The sequence below is a fragment of the Gallus gallus genome, chromosome 3 (assembly GCF_016699485.2).
Source record: "Gallus gallus isolate bGalGal1 chromosome 3, bGalGal1.mat.broiler.GRCg7b, whole genome shotgun sequence".
Lineage (NCBI taxonomy): Eukaryota > Metazoa > Chordata > Aves > Galliformes > Phasianidae > Gallus > Gallus gallus.
Genome location: NC_052534.1, coordinates 45,019,406 through 45,040,768, shown reverse-complemented (window position 1 = coordinate 45,040,768; position 21,363 = coordinate 45,019,406). Strand labels below are relative to the sequence as shown.

Below are 21,363 nucleotides of genomic sequence, written 5' to 3'. Positions count from 1 at the left end.
AACTGGGTTATTTGTTCCAAAGCTTTCTCAGGTCTTCAGAGAAAGCAGAAGTAGTAACTGGGGATATGGGGTAAAACACACAATAACATATTAACTGATAATATACAGGCAAACTGCCTTTAGGGCAGGGATGAAAGAGTGCCCTGCCATGCATGTCCTTGCTAGAAATAGCAATTTTTTAAATTGAAATTTAGAAAATAGATTCTGAAGAGGAGAGATGAAAGTCGCATTGGCCTTTGAAATCTATACTGACTGCAGAGAGATAAACAAAGCAAGCGTTTAAATTTTTTTTTAAAGAGTTAATGCAACCAAATCATAGGTTGCAAAATTTATAGCTCAAACAGCCTGAAGTCCTTAAAAACTAATTTCAGTCTATTCTCTGCTCTCCAAGGAGAAGAGCAGGGTGATAAAAATCTTGTACAATGAATATTTGGATCTAGTCCAAGGTAATTGTTATTTACTCACAGGGTAAAAATTATTCCTTGGGCTATGAATGGCAGATGATCTTTTGGATCTATTGACCCTCCTAGACAGCTTGACAGTCTGTCTTAATAATTGCAGCTCAGTATATTGCCAGACAGAAAACTGATTTTTTTTTTTTGACACGAACTGGGAGAAATGTTGTGTGGATGCAGAGATGACCATGGTAGAACAAGCTACTGAAGAATGAATATAGAAGTGCAAAATGAACCATTAAAATAGCCACTCAGAGATCTGATCGTTTCCTAGTTTAATATTATAAAGAATGGCAAAGAGTAAGTTGTTCTAAAATGCATTGCAGATTGTTTTCTTCTGTTGCATGTCTGAAGTTATCAGTAAGCAGTAAACTTACTTGCACATGCATAGCCTCTGGGAAAGACATTAATTCTCCTTCTTAGCAGTCTCTTTGATGGCTGTCAGGTAGGTTCCAAAGCATGTAAACTGCCAGTGCCATGTCCTGCTGACTGAAAGAGGCTTTCACAAGTCCCAAGTCCAAATATGAAGAAACTTGGCATCCAACAATGTAGCCTCATGCCTTCATGACCTCTGGCAGCCACTGGTAGAAATCTTGAAGTGTAGCCATTAATAATAATGCGGGAGGTCAGTGAAAATGTTGAGAATGCATAAGACCTAGAACAATGCAACCTTTCTGTAGGTTTCCATGAGAACTATTAATGTGTAAGGTTCAGCTACACACAGAGCAGGATGTTTTGAATGGGCTCTTCCCGTGTGTTGTAGGATACACTGAAAAACTGAGCATACCAAAAGAATGTAACAAGCTGTCAGTTGAACACTTATCAGTGTTCATTTACAGTAATTTATAATGGATGATATTTCTTTTTGATTTTTAGAATATAATATAAGTTCAACAAAGTACGTAGGATCTCATGCTTCAAATATGCATACGTCTTTCCAGGAGAGGGCAGTCCATTCCCAGGACCAGCTGGCTCCCATTATGTTGTTAATCCGAGACGTGTAACCAGAAATTCCAATAAAAAGAGAAAGTGTCTTAGATGGAGATCAACCAAGGCCTCCAAATGTATTCCATGTTGGAAAAATCTGTCTTGGAAAAGAAAAACTAACAGTTTGCTTCTGTATTTTGAAAGAAGAAAGAGTGTAAATATGTTAGTGACATCACCTTGGTAATCAGTAATGTGCAGAAAGGGGGCACGGAAGTGAATATATCGCCACAGCTGCACAACAGTAAGTAAACAGTGCAACCTGAGCTTTGGCGGGGGAAGATTTTTCTGTATCTATTATGGAAATATAAACTGATATGCTATGAAGAGCCCTAGAGGCAGCAAGGAATTAAGACTGACCATTTATTTTATTTCATTTTTCAATTCCTTTCAAATTTATGCTTCGTATTTTTATGGAATGATGTGCACAGATACTTCTGTGAAAAAAAATAATGTGAGGAGTCACTACACTTACATTTCTTCTCTTGAAAATCTTTCCTGTCCTCTCTCAACCTGCCTCTGCCATGGATGTGACTCACCCAAAGAGCCTTGAACTCTGTTCTGGTGTAAAAGCAGAGCAGTCATACTGACAAGAAATTGCATCTGCTGTAGTTCACCTTGACAGCATCTGGCTCGGGCACTCCCAAGCTTGTCAGAGATACCATGTTCATGTCATACACTCCAGAGTTAGTGAAATCTAGAGGAGAGACTGGATCCTATCCTGCTGTGGTGTAGCAGCATCAGTGTAGTGTTCAACAGCAGCTGTTCAGGTACTTAAATTGGCCTATTCACAGCCATTGTTGTACTGCATTGTAATCTGCACAGTAGGAATCAATGTTTAAAAAAAAAAAAAACCAACAACTCAGCATGGAGAAGGAGAAGGTGATAGTTTAAAAAAAGGTCTAAAGGTGTTGATTTTACACTTTCACACTTATTTTGTCATAGATGTTATTTACTCGTACATTTATGCATTACATGCATACAAGTACTAAGGCCTACCTGTCCAAGTATCCTGGTCAGACTTACTGGTGTATAACATAAGGGACAAGGGGTGCTGATACTGAATTCTCATCATATCTCTGGGTTACTTTTGAGTAGTGATGGCTAATTAGTTTTTGGACAAATCCTTTTTTATGTATGCCTTCCTAGTGGGTTAGTAGCAAAACAAATGGCACAATAGGATGTGCAGCAACCTTGCTGCCTTTCTATTCTCCAAGCAAAGTTATTTGAAGCAGTGAATATACTGAGAGGATCAAAGAACTAGGAAAGTAAATTTCTAAGAGCAATCTACCTTTGGTAGGCTTGCAATAAGATTAGAAAATGATTGATTACATGATCCCAGGCTTCTCTTACCTGACAGGTATCTGTGTAACAATTAGTGGTCCCAGCACAGAAATTAAAGTTTTTAACAGTTTCATCCAAAAATTCAGATCTATTGCATACCTTATTTTCAATCACAGTGACTGTGATTATGTCTGTTTTAGGACAAGATCTCCACCTGTATCATTTTAAAATAAACAATAAAAAAAAAAAACAACCCACAATCAACCAAACTCCCAAAAGCCTAAACCTTAAAATACAAAATAAGGTATTATCAAAAGTTTTGTACTGAGAGGAACTCTTGTCCTCTAAACTTATCTCTCATTCTTTATTTGAATCAGCAAGACCAGTCTGCGCTTTGTGCCTTAGTAGGCATCTTCATAGGTCTTGAGATGGAATATTTGTAAATGACTTAGTAAAGGGTATCAGAAAACATTTGATTTGGAAGTGACAGGGGGAAGGAAATTTATGTGTATTTTTAAAGCTTAAGTTATTAAACTTAAGCTTGGAAAAATCTACCCAAATCAGAAGGAAAGTCCCTTTGTGTTGTAAACCAGTGATACCTTCACAGTGGTCTGGTTGCTAGAGTGGTTATTGCAAGCTTAGAGAAATATCAGTCCATATCAGTACAAAAATAAGACTAATTCTCATCCTGGAGAAACATCTTAGTGTGGGCTCAGTATGAAACTTGGATCAAAGGCTGAGGAAAGAATGGTTAAGATTTTGAATTTTCATTCAATTCTTTGTACAGTGAGTTTCCAACTAGAAAGCTTGAATATTGAACTGAGCTTTTTGTTAAATGCCAACTGTTCATAGAAGAGGCTTTAATTGTCAATATCTTTTTGCTAATGGGGCAGTATCTTCACTTAAATATCACACAACCTTGCCAGAACAAATTTGATTTAATACTTGTTTCTTCTCTTTTTGGTGAATGGTGTGGGTAGCCATTTAGAAGAAGATAGTGTTTCCCATTTGTAGCCAAACTGTGTGCAAAAGAGGTAAGGAATTTGGGAAATGGTGTACTGTATGATACAATGGCATGCAATGAGATGGCTCACAACTGCGCACATCATGTTTTTATACATGCCTGAAGCTCCGTTTTTTTGTGTTTTGATTTGAAAAAATCTCAGCCTGAAGTGTTGTGTGTGGGTTAGGTGAGTTCACAGCTGGGGGGACTGTATGGCTCAAAATCATCAGTGACAGGTATCTGCCTGGGCCACAATAAGCTGAGGTCCCCAAGGGTCAAAACTACAACCCATACGGTCAATATTTTCACTGGTGACCCAAATGATGTCCCTGACTTTACTATCATTAAATTTGAGGATGACATTGAAGTAGGGGAGTGCTGACTCCACACCTGCACCAGGGATACAAGAAGCCTTTGTGCAAGGAAGAAGCTCATTGAGGAGGATGTCACAAAAAGAGCTTGTGAGTTGCAAAGAGTATGAGATGAATATCAGACAACAGCATGTTCTCTGTAGGAATAAGGCACATTGCATGTTGCAGTGCCTTAAAAAGAATTAGGAAGCAGAACAATGGAGATTTTTGTCCCTCTTTATCCAGAGCTGATGACGTTGTATCTGAAATCCCATGTCTGACTGTGAGTCATCAGTTCAGAAAGGAGCCTGAGAATCTGAGGAGAATCCAGATGAGCCAACCAATAGGATTAGGGCACGCAGTATGTAGCCTTAGAGGAGAGACAGAGAGAGTTGGGCTTGTTCAGCCTTATAGAGAGGAGAGTAATAGAAGATCCTGTAGTGGCCTACAGCTACTTGAAGGAGAGCAGCAAAGACAACAAGGACAAACTCTTCTTGATAGTACCTGACAAGATAACAAGGAGAAATAATCACATGCTTGGTTTGATAGTTTGATTTGCAGACCAGGAAAAAAATTAATGAGAAGGGTGCTGCAGCATGGAAGCAAAGTCCCAGAGAAGCTGTGGAATACCCATACTTAGAGTTTTTCAGGCCTTGGTGAAGAAAAGTCGCTTCTGATCCAACCTGTTTTTAGCTGTCTGGCTACAAAGAGTTATATAAATCTGTGGTACTGACATAATTATCATACTTGAAGATTTCACAGTATTCCCAAGTTTTCTGGAAGTCTGTTAGGCAGCAACAAGGGCCATTAACAACTTCATCAGGATTTCTACAGTACTCTTAAAATTAATGAATAAAGAACACAAAACCTCAGCTTTATGTTTTCCTAATTTCTATCACTGATGCGAAATCTAACTTTTGAACTTTTTTTTTAACTCTCTTTTATGACAAATTCATCTTCTGAACAAAGGCTTCTTTATTTCTCTCAAAACCATCAAATTAATATAAAAGAAAATTTAATAAACATAGAAGAGTTGCTCGGCAGAGGCAGGCAGAAGATGCAGGACTCTAAGGGCTCCTGAGAAGCAGAACAAGACAGAGGTAGGGATTTTGCTAAGTATTAGCACTGCCTTGATGCCTCTCAATTCAATGGAATTCAACTAGGTCAACCCTGACAATTCCTTAGACCAGATCTACAAACACTTAGTCCAGTTTTCATAGTACTAGAAAAGCTGAAAAGGTTATTGCTCTGATATGCACAATGTAACTCGTATTTTGAAAGGCTGAGGACCATTAAATTTTCATTTGCATGGTTTGCACACCCATGTCATATCCCATCAGTGCTTTAAATAGTAGTGTCCAAGTCAAGTGCAAAGTCCTCTAAGTCTTCTGCTTGTCTCCTCTGCTAGATCTGGAGAGAGTGAGAAGATTTCTAGTTATTATAGGCTTTTTTAACTGTTTTATAGACTTTTGTGGATAAAAATAGCATGTTGGGATGAACAGGTTCATACTACAGAGTTGAAAAACATTTTCACTGAGAGGGAAATGTAGCAAATGTTTATATTTGGAAGGCTAGAAATATCAGGTTAATATTGTATCCTAATATATAAAATATATTAATATTAACATTAATAGGTTAGAAATACTTGCAAAAGTCTGGAGTTTCATTTCAGTTCACTGTATCTGTTGGAAATTGGATCAAGATCTTTCCTAGATTGATGTTAGTGCATTGTCTGTCTTGCTATTTACCCATATTCCAGTCAAATCTACATTCTACCAGTTCCTTTAGAGTTTGAGACAGGAGCCAAAGATAAACCCAAAACTGCGTGATCATAGAGGAAATTAATCACACAACAGCACAAATCAAGCAGAAGATTGAAAATGAAACACCAGAGCAATTGCAGGCTCTGCTTAGAATAAGGCGTGTTAAAGTGTGCTAGAAGAGGAAACAGAATTACTGGGGAAATGGACTGGGCTAAATTTCAAGATAGATGGAAATAAGCAGATGGAAGTATTTTATTTTCTCCTGTTTACATGAAGAAGTTTTTTGATTGATGACGTTCTGAGAAAAAATTGCTCTGAAGTATGTTCCTGTTAAAAATACCAGTTCAAAGACCATGTTGATTTGTAGGTGCTGCTATCAACCATCGCATATACTACAAAAATATTTACAAGGCTCCACTGTGCTGTTTAGGATGCTGGTAGAGTTAGTGACCCATTTCAATGTAAAAACATACTAAGTTCCTGTTCCCCACAGATATTTCATATTCTTTGCCATCTAACAGATCAAAATATATTGTTTATAATCCCTTCATTTTAAGTTTTTCATTTTCAAGTTTACACAATCCAGAAGAATCACACATAATTTTTAAAACCAAAGTTTAGATTCAGATAGTTCTCAGTATTGTAAGAGGCAGGGATCTGGGTGTGTGCACGTTTGTAGGTGTATTATAAGCTCAAAAATGTCTCCTGCAAAGCTTTGCAAAGGGTACCCAGTACCTTGCAGCACTATGATTTATCTGGTCTTACCATTTTATTTTCAGAACATGACTGGCCACTGCAAAGCTTTACCATATGCAACACCTTGGGACTGTATCGCTACCTGGATCTCAGCAGTAATTGTCTCTCAAATCCTCAGAAATGTAAGTATGATGCACCTTGGCTCATGTATGGAGCCCTGCAGATATGTGTGGGAACATTTCACAGAACAGATGATGTGTAAAGTACAAAAATGGTACCAATTTGTTTCTTTAGTATATATCACAGAATATAGATCTTTACCAAGTGAAAAGAAATAAGACCAGACTCAGTTATTTTCTCCACCTTAGTTCAGAGAAAAATAAATGTGTTGATCAAAAAGTGTAATTTGGGATAGAAGATAAAAAAGATAAAATAGGAGATGAGCTCTTACTAGGATTGAACAAGGATTAATGTGGGAAGCAGTAATGGTTTTGAAGAAAAAATGAGAGATGAGGAGACTGTAGAAGGCAGAACTCACATTAGTTATACTGGTTTCATCATTTCCATTGCAGTTTACAACTAAGGGTGGACCTGAGGGTAAGCTGTTGTGATTGCTTTGTCATGTTAAGCACATTCTTGACCACTGGTAAATATTTAAGCTGTTTAATTCTTCCATCTATTACTCTCTGAAGCACTTCAAGGACTATTACAGCTCTCCAATGTTTATAAAGAGATACTTTTGGAGAGCAGACAGCTATTTTACCATGCTTAAGAACAGTCATTCATGAACATGTTCTCGAAGAGTAATGACAACTCTTAAATTTTCAAGGGCAATTTAAAGGGACCTTCTTCGTTACTTAGTCCACAATTTGAGTTTTGTGGGAAACAAAAGACATTTTAAAAGTTTGGGCTTTTTCTTTTTTAATCAAACACACTGTTGTGGTTTAACCCAATAGGTGGCTCAGCACCACTCAGTTGTTCATTCCCACTTCTTCCCAGTGGGATAGAGGAGAGAATCAGGAAAACAGAACAAAGTAGAACTCTTGGGTTGAAATAAAACTATTTACTGTGATAGAGAAAAGGGAAAATACAGTAGTTATGGCTATATGTATATATATATGAATGTATATAACAGTGATGCACAAGTATTTGCTCACCATCCCCCAAACAATGCCCAGCTCGCCCCTGAGCAGTGGAAGAGAGTGAGAAGAACTCCCACCCCCTTCTAAATTCTCTTTCCACATGATATCATATGGTATGGAATATCCATTTGGCCAGTTTAAGTCAGCTATCCTAATCCTGTTCTCTCCCAGCTCCTTGGGTCTTTTGCTGAGAATGTCCTTGGCTTTGTGTAACACTGCTTAGTAGCAATGATAAACATTAGTGTGTTATCAGTGTTGTTTTTCTCCTAGAACCAAAAACATAGCATCTTATCAGACACTGAAGAAAACAATTCCATCCCAGCTGAAACTAAGACACACATCCTCTCCTACTTTCAAGTACTGGAAGGCAACTATGGGGAAAGGGTAAAACAACAGGCTAACACAACATAAAAATGCAAAAAAAAACCAACCTGTCATATCCCTTTGGGAAACTCCTTGCTGTTCTACAGTGATGATACATCATCAGTGAGCTCCAGGTTTGACTTGTTTTTTCAGTGATAATAAAAGGAGGTGTTCCATGGTGGTATCTCTCTCAATAGCACTCCTTTACACTGGAAGACTTCATTGGCATATCTGCATCTGTAATGGGCAACTGAAGTGAGTTACTTAATTTTAGTTCATGTCTAAATTTATAAATTAAAACAAACAAACAAGTAATGCCTTCTGGAAATAGGTAAAAGTTAGTTAGAAAGTTCAGACAGATTAGTAAGCAGTTGCAGGAATATTTATGAATAAAGACCAGAAGGTATTTGCAAGGGTATTTGGAAAGACTTCATGTACCAGATGGTATCTGGCAGGAACATTTGTATTTAAACTTCACTTTTGCACACCAAATCTGCTTTTCATTAGGGAAGCAAGTTTCACATGCAGATATAAAAATTCATAAACTGTATTTTTTCATGAGTTAGATCTGAGAGAGTAATGCTCAGTGAGGAGGTGGGTGCTGTCTTTCAGCAGTGGTGACAGTGACAGTGGGTCACCTCCACTGGTGCAGATTTTTAAGGGTGCAGCATGCAGTCTCTTCTTCTGTGGCTGGTAGAAATGCATAGCTAATGGTGTTGACTGCACTGAAAAATAGTGTTTTGTAGCTGAGAATTTGCTGTATCAAATACTGTTATTGTGTTCTTATCTGTTGTAGTTTCCACAGAAATAACTAGGAAGCATTAGTTTCAGAGCAACCTATGTGTAAAGCAATGAATTTATGAGCCATCTGTAATTTTCTCAATGTCTAATCCAAATTCCCTATGATTTTCAAAACAATCTCAATTCAGTTGCTCATACATTTGCTCATAAAGACGTGCAGTGGGAGTGAGACTTAGGTTGAATCTCTAGGCAACAGCAAGAAAAGGAAATGTGGCTTAACCTGTCTGACAAGGACTTCAAAACAACAACAAAAAAATACTGATTTTAAGACATAAGAGATATGTATCATCTTGGTTTGAAGACCATTCCTTTATAAGAGGAGGAATGGTGCAGGAAAAATAAACCAGTCTAACTGTCCTACAGATAGATACACTACAAAATTGTACAGAATATACTGACGTGTTCATATCTTAAAAACGCAACTGCAGATTTAAAATAGACATATTTACTATCTAAATGACCACACTATCATATTTGGTATTACGTGAAATCTGATCATACATTGTGTTCACTGAAATGTTCAATCTAAAGACCCAAAGCTTTTGGAGATATCCTAAAAAATAACATACATTAAAAATACATATATATTTCCATATTGCTTAGAATTTTATAAATCAACATAAGTTTCTTTGGAAAACAAATCCTCCAGCACCTAGGCAATTGAAAACATTTTAATCTGTGAAGTCTATTATGCTCCTACTTTTGTAAGCAATAAGATAGTAACTACAAAGTTACCCTGGATTACAGGATATTCACCCGTTGGCACACTTACACCAGTCCTTACAAAAGATTTTTCTCAAAGATGAGACGAGAGCTGCAGATTCTCATAATTCACATTTTTAATGTGGAACAAATTTACTACTAGTTGTGATTTAAATATACATGTTGCCAGTGCCAGTCAGGCACCTTAATGAGCATCCTTCACTTCTGGCAATCCTGAGCTATCAGAGGTCTGATGCTCTTACAGCACCTGTGGCAACAGATCAGCAAATCTGAAAATCATGACATGATTTTGCTAATTTGAATGTAATGCATAAAAATTTTACCAGAGCATAGAAATTCAAGAGAAAGGACTCTGCCTTTGCTAATTCCCATTTTGGCCCAGCTGGCTGAGGCTGAAAGCTTTGTGTCAATGCACAACACTTTACTGATTCCCACCCTAATTACGGATCAACAAACAAGTGTGATAAATGAAGTTAATCATTTTCTTAGTTCCAATCTCCATTTTTTTAATTTCCAAGCATTACCTTGGAACCAAGAACTTACAAAGTAATATTTACATGTTTGTACTGAGAAATGGGAAAAGTAAAGGCACTCTTATCTTACTTAACATGCTGTTATTCTGAAATTTTTATGCCTCATTTTATCTAGTTAAAGATGTAGATAACATTGCTGGAAATTATGGGCAATGTCTCTATGTAGAATCTCAGATTCTGCATGTTCAGCCCCCACTGTCTGTGTTATGAAAGGGTTACAAAGAAGATAAGGAATGCAGGACTGAAAAGGACCTTCAGTCTACTTCCCTGTAATTAGAGAATTGTATCTTGCTATCACATGTGCAAAATTATCAAAGTCCAGTGTAAAATTGTGTATATTGAAAGCTTATCTCCTATGCACTGTTCCACCAGGAAGGCTGTTCTTAACCCTTACAGCTCTGGAAAACCCATGAAAGCAAGAACTGATGTAGATGGGGAAGGAGTTGGATGAACTGTGATTTGCAAGACTGTGAAATGCCACAGGATTTAGAGTGAATCGCCTCTAGCCAAAGATCTCCTAACAGCACTTTGTTTGCACTGAAAACTATTTGAAAGCACCTGGCAAAGCCTGGAACTACACAGTCACCTTAAGGCAGACTCTTCCTGGAGTCCCAGCAGCAGATTAAAACCAGAACTTCTCCTGTGGAAGTTCTTAGCTCCACAGACAAAAAAAGAAAAGCTATAGTGCAAGCAGGTAGCTGTCAGCTGAAAGGCATAAGTGGTTATAGTTATCGCAGATGGGGAAAAAATCCTGAGCAGAGAGCGAAAAAGCAGTCCAGTTAGGCTTGGCAATACTTTGCGTGCTGCCATTTTCAAGAAGGATGAAGTGAAAACACTGAAAAATGTACAGCGATACTGGCATTTGACCTCAGAGGTCCCATTTCTTTACCAACAAGACTTACAAATGCTCAGTGTTCATGGTCCTGCTGTTTGATAAAATACATAACACTGACCATGTTCAGGTACCCGTGAGGACAGGAAGAGCTCTCCATGTTATCTTTCCAAACTGGAGGAACAATCAAGAAAGAAATGAAGACCTTAATTTTATCCAGACAAAACAGTTATGGAAATATGAAGTGGAAAATAGCTAGATGTGTGGCGGTTGTTCAGAAAAGGTGATGGAATATTCCAGTTATTCACAGGATGAGGAGGGTTTGGGATCAAAACTGTACAGTTTTGGCATAGCACTTCCAGTTTGAGAGAGGCCATTAAGAATGATCAGTCATCTTAAAATACTATCTGTGAGGCAAGCCTGAAAGAGGTAGACTTTTTGTAGTCAAGAGAAAACTTGCAATTCTGTGGTAGGCGTCATAGAAACCTTCAGAAGATAAAAGGGTCTGTGCTCACGGTGGATAAACTTAAAGTTTGAAGGACTCAGGAAAAATGTGAAAAGCAACCTGCTATGTCAGAACAAGAAAGCCTTGCAGTAGAACATCTGAAAAGATATCTTATGGGCAGGTTAGACAACATTTGATAAAACTGATATGGAAGAAGTCACTCTGTTGCAGGACAGAAGGGTAGAACAGATAGTTCTGTTTTTCTCTGAAACTTTCTATTGTTGTGAACCTCCACTCTTTTTGCTTTCAGCAGTCCATGACAATCTGTCATGTAGCACTTGGAACAAGGATGTATCAACTTCCATTGAACTTCCATTGCTAGCTCCAAAGCAGATGTCTTTTTGTCTCTGCCCACTTTTCCAAGTCTTATTTTCCTGTTCTGGTTTGAAGATCAAACTCCAAAGTTTGCACCTTTGAAAAAAGTTCAAATCTTATTGAATAGTTTTCAAGAAGCCCGGCTCTATGTTTTCAAACTCTGTAATAGTACAATTTTCTTATTCTACAAGCTTATTTTGCCATTTTGATGTTTCACCTTCTCTGCGCTTACAATATAGCAAGAGTTCTTAAATATTTTAGATGTTCAAGTATTACTGGCATTATAGGATACCAGGGAAATTAAATTAGCAGAAATAAATAAGGTGTGCCTCTGAATTTGAGCTTTGAAATGGACAGCCAAAATGCCTTTTTTTTTTTCAACCATAGTCACCAAGTTCAAATAGTAAAGCCTGGGATTAAAACAGGGGATAAACAATATGAAATGAAGAGGAGGTTGCTGTAGCATTCTGAAGTGGAACAGAATGCAGAGAATTTGGAAGCTTTTTAAAGGTAGGGATAGGAATTTTATTTCCTGTAAGCTGCAAAACAAATTTGAGTTAAAGTAATAAACCAGTAAGTATGCAGATAAATTTATAAAAAGTGTAGGAAAGTATTCCAGTGGCAAGTATTTTAATTGTGTTTTTGAACTGAGGGAGAGGATGGATTTGGAATTAAAAAGAGTTATTTAACAATATATAGAAAGTTCCTAAAAGCTTTCAACAGCCTGAATTTTCAGCTTTGCCTCAAAAATGTTCAGATGCTTTTGGCTGAGTAGCAGCTGCTGCCTGCAGTAGAAAGAATACTTCAATGGATGATGGATTATCTGAAACCTGTCCCCCACAGCATAAGTGGCAGCATAATTTGTGAGGAATATACAGGAACACCTTCCTGTATCCTGTTCCTATTAGAAAAGAAATGCAGAACTGAACTGAGGTGAAGTTAAGATACTAGGTCAACACTCATTTCTAACTAGTCTGTAACTACTCACCCATCAGATTCACTTTCCAGCTGAGAGATAAACATTTGGAAACTGTTTGTCTGACTAAACATACGAGACTACTTTGTGATAAGCCATACCCTAGGAATTTTTATTTTTCTCTGTTATTACAACACAAATTTAGTGAGATGAACTTAGCAGGAGACATCTGCACTGTAGATCTTTGCATTTAATCAGATAAATCCGCCTACAGTGTACATAGTCCAATTGAAAGAGAGCTTGCTTCACTTCCATTTGTTCTTAAGAATATGCTTAACAAGCATTCCTTCTATGTTGACATACTCACCGCTAATAGGATGGGAAAACAATGAACCTTTGGGCAGTTCACACAATTTTCCATGCAAGTGGCATTCATACACACTTTGAGAAAGTTTACCCATTTTTCACATTACTGATACATTCATATCATCAAAACAGTTCCTGTTTTGATTTACTTTTGATTTACAATTTTTATATTTATAATGGATCACTTTGTTCTTTTTCTCATTTAGTCTTTATTGTTATTTTATTAACATTCCTTACATTAACATTCATTATATTCCTATATATTCCATATTATAATTCGTTTCCTACGCACAAATCAAACTAAAAATGCTAAATAAACTATATTTCATTCAAAATGTACATAGAGTCAGAATCACAGAATCATCTATGTTGGAAAAGGCTTTCAAGATCACCAAGTCCAACAATAAACTTGACCTATCAATCCCATCACTAATGAAATCACCAAAATTGCTCCTCAATCATGAAGAGTTATCACCGACTTCAATGAAGCTAAAATATCATCCTCAACTATGTGGTAAAGACAGCTGAGCAGACTTCAAGATGCACCTATGTAAAAAACTGTAACTGAATAACACTTGGTGTGTTTGCAATGCTATATCAATATAGCAATATAACTTCTTTTTTTTTTTTTACATTTAAGAAATCATTATTATTTATCAGTTAGCAATGAGGCTACTTTCTTTGGAAAATATCTGGAACTAAAAGTTTGGCATCCATGTCTAAACTAATACACGCTTGTAAAACTCAAGTTAGTACATTGAAGTCTCCTGGCTGTTATCATCCATCTTTCTTTTCTTACAATAGTAGGATACTCTGATGCTATTGGAAATATATATCCTGATACTAAAACAGCTAGTGTGTTACTTATAATCCTTTCATGGACAAATTGAGGTTGGTTATGTTGTTTTCAGTCAGACCTGAATTAACAAATAAGACAAATATGTCAATCCTATTTTTTATCTATGCTGTTAATGTAAAGGATACACACTGTATTCAAAAATGACATACCTCTTTCTGAAATCCCTACAGTGCTTATCTCAGTAACCAAGTCTGAGGAGAAAAAGAAAATACTCTAAGTGCATGTTTTCCAGTGGAATGATGCACACAAATACATGTTTTCTTGTCTTTTCTGTAGCAGGCACCTTGTGGAATGTGTAAGGAAGCTTCTTTCAAGGAAGCAAGAGATCGCGTAATTTAAGGCTGCACACCAAGATTGACAAAAGTACCACTAAATTCCATTGAAATTCTTTCACTTCAAGAGGTACACTTAAAAAAAAAAATAACATTTTGTTATTGTTCTCAGTCTGTTGTTTACTACTGAAGACTGAGATAACTGAAGATCACGGTTCAAGAATATATAACAGTAATGAAAAACTCTTTTTCACGAAGAGTTTTAATTGTCATAAGAGGAAAGCAAAAACAGGAGTAAAATGCACGTACCTTCGAATTGATCTGCCTACAATTTACAAAATATTTTACTGTGGTTGCAGTTACCTCAGCATTATATAACATATGTAGGAGTCTCTTGTCCTTTGGCAGCAAAAAGACCTACTGTATAAGCATAGATGTGATCTGAGATCATACTTCAATTTTGGCAGAAGATAATATGGAAACTTTCTTGCCATTGAATCTCCTTTGGTCTTCAGACCAGTCAGAAGGATTGAAGTCAAAGTAAGCTGTGCATGGAAACTGAATTTTCATCGATCCAATCCATCCTTGGATCTTACTACATTTCTGTATGAGTTTCCTTTTAAAGTTATGCTATTCTGTAGATGTCTGGAAGTGTGCTGCCTCTGACATTTTATTTGGAAAAAAAAAAAGGGGGGGGGGGGTATAACAGCACAAAATACAGCATTATAATGGTACTAGTAACCACATTGTCACTCATATGCACACAGAGCTAATTTGTAACTCCTTCACTATTTCCTCACCCATTCCATTGATCTAAATTTATCCAGAGCTGGATATCACTCCCATAACACTAGTTGTGCCTTGGTAACTTGAACCAGTCTGCAACAATAAATGGAGTAAATAACAGGAAGGGTATGACCAAAGATAAGAAAATTCAAGGTCCTCTTGCAGTTTGGGAGCCATATGACTAAGTAATTTGCACTTGTTTTATGACCCTAGTAATTTATAATCAAAATGGTAAACGTTCAGAATATCTCTTCCCTGAATTCATCCTACTGTTGAGACTGAAAAAGTTTGACCCCAGTAAATGTTTTGGAAGGTTCCTGCTTCAATAACATAGATAAGAAAGGAGGAAATGTTATGAAAACAGTAGACCAAAAATACAGCTTTCATGACAATTTGAACCAGAAGATAACATTAACAAGACCAAGTTTCCATTAACTAGCCAAGGTGCATTAACATTTTATTCAATGTGCAAATAAAATCCAATTCTATACAGATCCCAATAACAGCAGCAAATTGAAAATGTGAAGCTTATGATGAGACACATAATAGAGAAAGACAAAGATTCAGAATAATTTATCAATAGGAAATATAGTTTGGCCTTGTTTTACTGACTTCAAACACATATGCACGTGCTTTTTCTTAGGGGTTGCTAGCCTGACACAGCTCCTGCAGCTCAGTGTTCATCCAATTAGAGATTCCCTTTCTATTACTGAGTTATTCAGTGTTCCCCCTTTTGACACTGTGCTTCTGTACTTTGTTGGGTCTGTAGGGGTAAGCTTTTTAACACACAACACAACGTTGTGAAGCATTCTTAAGAAGAGCAGTTAAGAAACTAACCATAGTATTTTGGCTATAGGCAGCTTCTGCACAACACTTGCAGGCCTTATCCAAAGACCAAACACACGAAAACTATGACAGTGACCTACATCCACCAGCTTCCATAGACTTTCTGCTAAGCTTTTTGTTGTCGGGTGCGTATGCCTTAGAAGTGAGTTACAAATCCTTGGAGGAAAATAAGGGTAGAGAATGAATAAAATGAAATGACAGTATTTTTAGACATGAAAATGGAAAATTAGACACACAGCTTCCATTTTAAATTAGCTTTGTTAGGGTAGGAAAAATCTTTTCAATACCCAACTCTTCACATGTTCTTGGACTGACTTGTTAAATGCAGCCAGCAGCAAGTCATGATCTTGTGAAATATGAGTACCTGCAAATCTCAATTCCATTGTGGGCATGTACACACATTATTTCCTTTGCTACTCTGCATTTTTTCCTCTGATATCTGATGTTTCATAGTCCTCTACTGAGAAAAATATTGTAATGACAGTGAAAAAGGAGTAGCGTAACAGTCATGGGGTGTGATGTAATAACAGTAGGCACAGTATTGCTCACAGTATCTCAGTGTTCAGTTGTTTTCTGAAGTGAATGAGCCTGGTGACCTTTAAATCTGTCCCTGCTACTTCTGCACTGTATTTCTTACCCACTGCCACTCCATCAAAGCCATTGGACCATGTTCAGCACAGCACAATTCTGGAAGAGTCCGTTATACTGGGAGTAAGTAAAGAAACTTCCTTTCAACTTCTGTGCTTTGCTTTCTTTGGGTTTCAGTCTTCTTGCCTCTTTTGTTTGTTTGTTGGGTTTGTTTTTTTTGGGGGGGGGGGGAAGGTGATTATTTTGGTAGCTCTTTTTTGTTGTTATTTTGTTATATGAGATACCACATTTAAAAGAATCATCACTTACATTTCTATTGCCATTATTAGTATTACTATGAGTTATTCTGGCAGAGATTGGGGCCCAGGGCTCAGTGCCATACAGCTGAGGAGACCAACCAGGAGAAAGTTTCTTAGAAGTGAAATAGAGGGACAAAGAATAAAACCAATTTGATCAAAGATGGAAACAAAAGAGTGGCAATGCCAGAAACCCTAGTTGCTTCCTCTCATTGCTGGGCTGTGTCCATTTTGATCAGATAGCATTTTTGGACTCTTTTGGGTGCATTCTCCCTTCCCCTCTTGGGTGGGAGAGAGCTGGGGAGTAATAGAGCAGCTGCTGCCTACTGCACGTGCCTGGACTGGGCACTGTGCAAGATGTTCTTCATGGGCTGGTGGGTACCATGCTGAATCCTGCTGTCCTAATCCTACCATCTGACACACTTTGGCTAAGCAGTGCTTGCTGTCTCTGTGATTAAAATGATGATGACAACACATGCCCATCTTCTTCCTCCATGTCTGAGTAGTGAGTGTGAGCTTGCTGACAACTTTAAAAATGAAAAGCATCGCCTACCTTCCAAGAGTTACAGTTATGTAAGGTACTCGTTAGCTTTGAGGCATGTTCCTACCACAAGCTACTGGTTTAGAAAGACATTTGGAAAACTGCAAACATCCTTATTTCAGCTAAAGCACTGTAGTTTGGTACATAGTGATGCACATGGAGCTGAGTGATTTTCCTGGTTTTGCAGAAATCTTGCCTTGAGACTTGAATACCTATAGGGCTAGAGGGCTGGTATTCCAAGTACCTAGCCTGTCCGATATTGTCTAGATCACTGTATGACTGAGTCTAATGTACAAGGAAAAGAATCTCTCTATTTGCAGTAAAAAGTGATATCTCATTTTTCACTTAAGAAGTACTTCCATGAAGCCGCAGTGGTGTGGTGCATTTCTGGAGGGGCTAGGATGGACTAGGAGCTATTTCTTCAGGGAAGACAGACTATAACTGTGGTCCTCTCTTACTTTTATTTTCCTGATGTTTGGGCAGTATATTCTTTATCCTGTGGATGAGAACAAGCAATCAGATGGGATCATCTGAAAATTTCAGACTGCCCTCTTCATCGAAGAGAAACTGTACTCACAATATATTTGGCTTTTATTAATCTAGTTTGATTGACTACTAAAATACTCCTTCTAGAAGGACATAGACATTTCAGATGATCTGGAATTTTTAGTGACAAACAGGATAGTTTAATTTCATGGTACAAGCACCTTTGGTGGTTAAATATATTGTTGCTTGTGACCAACCACTGTTTTTCAGCTATCTGATCTGAGTGATCACCCTCTGAAAAGAGCACATCATCTGAGCATACCAATCTGTGGCCTCAGCATAAAAGTCCCCATGTGCTGTGGCTTGGACTGAAATAACTGCCATTTCCATGTAAGACATATCTATAACTTTACTTAGATCACAACCAGATAAAAAGTTTCAGCTGTCCCTGAAACTAGATTATTTCCCCAAAATTTTCACTCTATTAGCCCACTCCATATATATGCTGTCATTAGCAGGTTGGTTTGCTTTGATGCTTGTATGGTTTCACAGAACAAAGCAGCTAAACTTGAGCGGTCAAGCCATAGCAAATAGTTGGGATGATAACCTTCTAATCCAGCTCATCGTAATAGTTCATATGACTTCTCTTTACAAACCAGATTGAAATTAATAGGGCAGCAGGAGAGACTGAGTGATGTGGCCTGCTGTGGTAACAGAGGTGACTAAAGTGATAGTTCCTGGCTGTGGTACCTGGCTGTGTGACTCAGGTTGATAGGACGGATGAGGCCACCCTCTGAAAGCTCCAGGTGTGACTCCTTCCCACACCTCTGCTGTGTGTTCGTTCTCTTGCATGCTCATGCTCATTCCCACACCCGTTGCTGCATACCAGTGGCACCACGACTGATCTGAGTGTTCCCGAGCCCTTGATTGTAAATTCTGAGGTCTTGGCTTGTGCACATATGGTTTAACCATGGAGACCTGCTGCCAAATGTGGTCTCTATCAGATGTCAGGGTGACTTGTTCCAAAGGGCAAGGGAGGTGAAATAACTTCAACCTCAAAGACAACCTCAGAGCTCCCATGGATGCTGAGCAATGCCCCACATCATCCATTCTACTCAGCTGGTACCTGTAATACCTCTGGTCAGGAGAGCAGATACTGTCAGATGTGAGCTTCCTCCATGAAGTAGTCACAGAGCACTTCCATGTCACCTCCTGGTACAGTCCAGTGTGGGAAGGAGCAGTTCCCTTTCCACAGATCCCTGCTGCTGGTGGTCCTTGCCCACCACATTTTGTGAGGGCCAGACCCTGATACCCAGGAGGCACCCATCCTGTTGGGATGCCCTCCACTTGGGTGGTCTGCTGCCCATAAAACAGTAGATCATTCCACAGCGTGTGAGGAGCAAATGTTCAGCAAGCCTGGCAGTTATTTGGCTCGGGGTCTGAGGAATTGGCTTGGCTTTGTCATACAGTGGGTTTAGAAAGAAACAGAAAAAGGTGCAGCTGCTCTGGGCCCAAATGCAGAGCTGCAGGACTCAGAGCCTGCCAGCCTGCCCTAGTCAGCCAGCTCAGGGGAAGTTCAGTGGGATTAGTGGGCCCATCTAATCACTTACTGGCAAGAAAAGCCTTTCACCAGATTGCTTAGAGTAGTTCTGGATGCTCCATCTCTGCAGGTAGTCAAGGCCAGGTTGGATGGGGCCCTGGGAAGCCTGATCTGGGGGGCAGCAACCTTGCCCTCAGCAGGGGATTGGAACTGGATGGGTTTTAAGGTCCCTTCCAACTAAGCCATTCTATGATTCTATGTGCAGGTTCTGCCTCAGAACATCCCGCTGCAGGGGGTGAGCAGGAAAGAGCAAAGGGACAGGGAATTAAGAGGTCAAATGGGGTCTGTAAAAGAGACAGTGCCAACACTTCCCTAAATACCAAGAACTGCAGAAAAGGCTTCTGCACTTTCATCCAGTCTTTCTGGGACATTTGGTCTCAGTGCAGAAAAAAAGAGCTGAGTCATACAATTTTTATGAGGGCTCCTCCTGCCACTCTAACAGTTACTTAATTTCACAGGTAGAAGAGTCACCTAGGACACAAGAAGGGCATTACAAGCAAAGGAAGTTATTTAACAGAAACAAAATTATCTTGTGCGTATACTGTGAAGAAGCAAGTTCTGCCTGCCTGAAAAATGCAAACTTTCTTTTGTTGTAATTGCTCATCTAACCAGAAGAAGTCCATTTAATTTCATGTCTTTTTAAATCCCTTCCTTTTCTTCCCAGAACAAGCTGGCATTCAGCACTGTAGGAAAGAATCCAAGCTAAGAGACGTCCTGGTAGAGAAAATACTGTGAACACAGTTTCTCTCAATGGAGAAATTGAATGGTCAGGGCACTTGGCTAGCTGTCATCCTTATCCCTATAGATGCACAAATGTAATATTTAGCAAGGACCTTTTGCATATTTTTTTCCATGCTTACGTTCGCTGTGACTTTTCCAGCTGAGTACAGGGTTGGAAGTTGGACTGGCAAACAGACTGTGTTATTATAATCGCATTTTTTAGATCCTCTGGAAGAGCATGTGGGTTTTGCATTTCACTCTAGAGCATTTAATTTGGAAAATGAGTAGCATAATAACAGCTCCTATTAATGAAGGGTTTTTGTCTTTTTTATAAAGTAACAGAACGAGAGCACGGGCAAATTTACATTAAAAGAGCCAAGTATTTTGTCAAAAGGAACAATCAGTATCAGATCAGGCTAAGAACAAACATAATGATTTCTGCAAAAAGCGGAAAGAGCTCAACTGAAAAAACTATCACTATCGGTTTTGTTGGTAGTCCTGAAAGGGTAGCTCCTCAGGTAGATGGTCTGAATGTTCACTGAAGGATTTCACCTCCGCAGAGCTAGAAACTGCAGAAAAGCAGAGTAACTCTTGTTTCTTGTGAGACTTGTACCCGTTCTCTTTTTGGTGTCTTGTTGCTGTGACAGCTTTCTGCCCAGGAGGGAAGGTGGAAGGTGGGGTGAAAGTGAATGTCCTTCCGACATGACAGAAGGAACTGATACAGAACCAGCGCAGGGGCAGATCACACTGCATAGTTACTCACATAGTTCACCAGCATGTATTCTACTTCTCACACAGAACTGTCGTTTTTGAAACTAACCTCAAAAATTACTTGGCAATGTGTCCTCATATTATCTCACTGCCCAGCTGCCTTTGTTCTAGATTATACAGATCAATGATGTATCATTGAGAGAATATTAGGACACAGGCCACTAATGGAGACAAAAATCAGGGTTATTTCCATGTCCTTCTTTTACATATTTAATGAAATGTTAAGTTAGGCTCTACTGAATAATGTGCAAGAATCTGCTTTGCAGAAGCTATCAAAACATCGTTATACAACTAGCTACATTTGGCAAAGCATGCAGTCATCCAGAACACCTTTGCATAGTTTAAAATCTGTTAATCTTTAGATCCATTACCAGAGTTGCACATGCCTTCATATTTTATAAGTTTGTCTCATTAAAATATGTGCAACATATTCATGTAGTCATGTACAGATAAGAAAATTACAGAGAGCAGTAAATAGCTCAAATAATGCAACGTGACTTTACAACACAGAGATGTAACAAGTTCTAGAAAGGGAAGACATACAGGAATTCTGGGCAAAATAAGTCA

General features: G+C 38.4%; 1 protein-coding gene across 9 annotated transcripts in view; it reads left to right on the top strand.

Moving 5' to 3' along the window:
• The first annotated feature begins 16,329 nt into the window (after positions 1–16,329).
• The window catches only part of MAP3K4 (mitogen-activated protein kinase kinase kinase 4), an 89,557-nt gene continuing 84,523 nt past the window's right edge, over positions 16,330–21,363 (top strand). For all 9 annotated transcript variants that reach the window (XR_005858704.2, XM_046939188.1, XM_046939191.1 and 6 more), the window contains exon 1: positions 16,330–16,505. The gene's annotated coding sequence lies outside the window, so the exon portion shown is untranslated. The remainder of the gene's footprint in view (positions 16,506–21,363) is intronic.